Below are 4,985 nucleotides of genomic sequence, written 5' to 3' on the forward strand. Positions count from 1 at the left end.
GTAAATAAAGGTTTCAAAATAGTTTTTTGTTACTAATTTGAAAGCTTTACTGACCGCCACCCAGACTATCTTCCTCCAAGTTATATAATAGTACATAAAAGCCAATAAAAAAACAAATAAAACTTATATTTAAGATTGAAATTTGATGTTAACTTACTAATGACATTAGCTTGAATATCATCGACCCCATATCCTACAGCAGAAATCTTGAAAGAAGTTGTGAGGTCTACTGGAACTAGGCGGACTGCCTCTCCGATGGCGGCCACCTTTGGTCCCGGACCTCCACTCATCACCACTACCGTCCAAGGACTTCCTGTAATTAAAAATTTATTGTAAATACATGGAAATTTATCTGATATCTACAAAATCATCAATAAATAAGAAGTTAATAAATGTTTTTTTACTGCATTATTGGATGAGAATGCTCATTGGAACAAAAATCTCCAATTTATTATATAATGTAAATTTCCAAAGTAATAGATAAATAAAAAAAAAAGTTCCATAAAGCAAAGAAATTGAATTGAAAATGTACTTCATGGATTTTAATATTTCATATTTTGTCGACATACAGACTCAGTTTCATTTAATGTTGTCATCAGTGATCAATTAATTTATTGAAAATAGTAATTTTATAGCCCACCTCTCTCATTATACAATATCAAAAGAAATAAGTTAAATGGTTATTGATACTAACAATTTTTAATTGACTTGGAGGTCTTGTTACCACTAAACTAGTTTGTGATTACTACAAAGAAGTTGCCCAACATCATAGTACTAACAAAAGAAATAAATACCAGGACTAATATTATATTTAAATTGAGTTTAAATAATGTTCAGATGAAAAATAACTGTCAATAAAAATATGAAAATTTTAAATAAATTTGAAGAAAGTTAGTTTCTAACTTGCAAGTCCTGGAGATGATCTGGTATTGAAAAACTTAATAATTTTCAAAATAAGGCAATACGTAAAGTTCACAGAAAATGCTATTACTAGATTATATTAACTGAGAAGGAAGAGTATTTCAAGCAGTATTGAGACTAAACCTAAATCAAGGGACTTTGTTATAATCATTTGTTGAAGGAGAAAGAGGAACAATTGTGCTCAGATTGTCAAACTGTATTAAAATATTTTGATTTTCCCAAATATATTATGAACTATTTGTATTTTCTATGAATGTATTATGAACTATTTGTCATAATTATTAAGGCGAAATATATCTTTCAAAAATGATTGATTGATCATCAGGTTAAGATTTGAATGGGGAAAAACATCAAAGCCTTATCATTGTTAAAGGGAATTGTGTTTTAACCAACAAATAATTTTTGATAGATATATTTCGCCTTGTAATTATGAAATAATCCTACAAGTACATATCAAGTATGAACTATTTCTAGTTTCCTTCATGGTAGTAAGTGTCACAGCCATTATGATAAGTAAACTATGACATTCGATATTAGGATTTCCGTGATAGTCAGAAGTACTAGACAGCCAACTGCCACTTGTAGGTGCCTTGACAAAGACCTATCACACTTTATAACCTCATAACAGCAACCATCAATAATCAAGTATCTAAAACTTGGACTTTTACAGTTTGTTTTTTCTCAATTGTAACAGTTATTGTTTATTGTATTAAATCATAAGGTGTTATCATCCATTTACCAAATTGACTAATCAGAGATACTAAGTTTACCGTCTGATGTCTGGATGTTATTTCCCAATAATATGAAAACTTCAAAAAATTGAGAACTGAAAACGTATCTCAAACTTCGAAAACAGTGATAAAACAATACTAAAATATGTTATTATATTTAAAAAGTTCAAAACAGCTATGTAAAGAGGTCGTAAACTTTTAAAAATCTTTAGAAAAAGGGTAATTTATAGGATATGATCCCCATAACTTCACAAATTTTTTCAACAATTCAATTGGCCGTGATTTTTTATTCTGGCAGCTTTATAGTTTATTTTTTAACTCGTATTCGAGGTCATATTTGATTGGTTTAAATGAAACATTGCGTAATATAAGTCATGCTTTTATGCATGGTGTCCCGGAATATAAGGACAATTTGTAAATTCCTTGAAAGTCATGACTAAGGTGAAAGAGCCAATTTAAACAAACGTACTTTAAACTTATACACTTTATTTTCAATAAATAACATTATGATAAAAGCTCCTGTTGTATACGGAATGTACAAAAAAGTTTTTTTTCTTCAAGGAGGGTAGGGGGGTGCATCCCTCAGACCCCACTGCTGGATCCGCTAGCCTGTGAAGGATGCCAGGAAACACGAGCCATTTGAAGTCTGATAGAATTGGAGAAAGGAGGAATCCCTTTGGGAGTTTGAAGACAAATCGTAGGAAGTAATTGATCATCCGGATCATTCTCGACTCGAGATCCCCTGACACCTCAGCACACAAAGCAACACAATAGACAAAACGGGAATTAAGGAGGTGGTTAGAAGCTTGCCGATTTCCGATGAAAGGGAGTGAAGATGGAGATTGAGATGCTTTGTACGAGAAAAGGGCTTTGAAAAAGAATTCTCGATCTAGCTTGAACTTCTAAAATTGTCATTTTTTCTAAACTGTATTAGTAATGTCATGCCGTTTTTTCAATTTCATGGGCTTTTTAAATATTGCTCGTTTAAACTATCTTAAAGTTCCCTCTTCCCGTTTTAAGCTAATATTTCAAAAGTGATATAGGACCGTTGCTCCCTGGGGGTCTTAGCGGGGCGGATCCGGCGGGGAAGGATTGCCTTTTTTGTGTTATGAACTCCCTTAGTGAGATTGTGCCATATATATATAGTTTTTCCAAGAATTTTTTCATAATTTAAAAAGGGTAATTAAGTTTCAAAAGTAATTTCTACCCAGATGGAACCCATAATTACGAAAACATCTGGCGGTAGAGCGTTATCTTGAAAAATCATTTCCATGTATAACCGTAGTTCCGAAAACTGCACTTCCTTACAAAGTACTTAATCCCTGACCTTTCATGAGTTGTAGATGTTCACATTATAGTCACATAGATTACCAAACTTAATTATTTTTTTTTTCAATTACAAATACATACATTTATAGTTATACAATACTAAAAATTGCTTACAGATCAATTTTGGCAAATATTAATAATTCCAAAAATATAGAAAGGCATATAGAATGTCTGAACAACTTATGTTGAACAATCAAGGGAAAGGTACCAATTCCTAACACGCTACAAAATTTCTCAACTTATTCCCGACCTGAAAGTGACTTTGTTAAGACATAGCTTACTATTACTATTACTTAAGCGATTTGAGTTAAGTTGTACCCGCAATTTTACGAATCGAACTAAAGACTAATTAAATGTGTTTATACATATATTAATTAATAAATGATAAAGCTTAAATGTTTCCAATATTTTTTAACAAGTTAAAAAATATTATTTTTTTATTAAGTTATTTTATTTTTTATATTATTTTTATAAGGTTATTTTTTTATTAATTATGTTATTAAGTTAATATTGTTTCAAATTTCATTAACAACAGATAAGAAAATAAAGCACCGGATAAATAACAGAAAATTTAAGATTGTGTAAACATAACACAATTATAAAATTAGAACATTAAATTCAAAATATTAGGCCTAATTTGATTCAAATGAGTATAATTTGCAAAAATTCAACACTCATTTGCAAGATAGTAATGGTCATCTTTTTTTCATAAATTAGATCTAATGCGGATTAAATAATGATAACAGATTTTCCAATTGCGCTGTTTTTCTCTGAATATTTTTTTCTTTTTAAACGTCCTTCATGGCGCACATTTTCTCGATTAATTGGGACAAATGCGTAAATGAAATTTAATTCTAGTAATATTCAAAATATTTTCCAGGAGGTTAAATATGGAAAAAAATAGAAAATTGGTTAGAGAAAACAATATATATATATATATATATATATATGTATTTAACAAGATTTTTTATATAGTAAAAAAACATTATAACTACATTGTGTGATTACTTTGTTATTACTCTTTAACACGTAGCCATAATAGAAAAACATTTTAACTACATTGTGTGGTTATTTTTTTTTATTGCTCTTTAACAAGTAGACATTATTTTAATTTAATGGTAACTTTTATTAGCACAAAGTTTTGAAATTGGAAATGAATAAAAAACATGTTTTTTTTTCATTCTTGTTTAAGTCTTCTTTCCTTATACATTTTTGTAAATGGCAAAAAACAAATCTATATGGCACAGTTATTTCATATTCTAATACACGAAAAAAACTGGGAGCTAATTATAAAATTTTTCCCCAAAACAGTTTCTTTTATTAATATATTCTTTTGACATTGATGTTTAGAATATTAATAAATATTTTATTAACATACATTAATAAATTGACTTACCTGGTACAGTCTCCCCATTAAACTTTATATCAATGAGATGTGGTTTGTTCTGCTCAGGTGTAAATGTGACAAGGCACCTTCCTCCTCCTACTACAGTGACATGGTTCGGAACCTCGCCTTCATTAATAGAAATTTCTAACTGGCCCTCACCTGCCTGGCTTGCATCAACTAAAATTTTTGTACAATAATAAATAAAAGGTTGGAATATTTTTTATTATATTCAGAAGAGAGTTTTTGTAATGCACGAGATAAAGCATATTGTTTAAAAATATTCATAGAATAAACTAATAATTTGTGAAAAATAAATAAATGATAAAATTAATAATAACTCATAAAGGTTTAAACAACATCGCACTTACCCCTGAATTGGGATGGTTGACCGACCACACCACTCGCAACATCAGTAACCCTAATAAGTGATGAATTGTACACTTTAGCGACTAGTGGACCACCAGGCAATTTTTCGCCCCCAACACTGATTTCAACTACATGGCTTCCAACATCTGAAGGAGTAAATTCTATACGAAATAATCCATTTCCTTCACTGACAATAGACGACTCCAGCACACGTTTAGATGGACCTATAAAAATGATTATTTAAAAATATA

At 29.8% G+C, this 4,985-nt stretch overlaps 1 protein-coding gene across 1 annotated transcript in view; it reads right to left on the minus strand.

Annotated features, from left to right (window-relative positions):
* The window catches only part of jbug (filamin-type immunoglobulin domains fbug), a 29,151-nt gene extending 24,640 nt beyond the window's left edge, over positions 1-4,511 (minus strand). Inside the window, exon 1 of the mRNA XM_014416191.2 lies at positions 4,378-4,511. The gene's annotated coding sequence lies outside the window, so the exon portion shown is untranslated. The remainder of the gene's footprint in view (positions 1-4,377) is intronic.
* Between the last annotated feature and the right edge of the window lie 474 nt (positions 4,512-4,985).

Source organism: Halyomorpha halys, unplaced genomic scaffold (assembly GCF_000696795.3).
Source record: "Halyomorpha halys isolate HHAL.00 unplaced genomic scaffold, Hhal_1.1 Scaffold116.1, whole genome shotgun sequence".
Taxonomy (NCBI): Eukaryota; Metazoa; Arthropoda; class Insecta; order Hemiptera; family Pentatomidae; genus Halyomorpha; species Halyomorpha halys.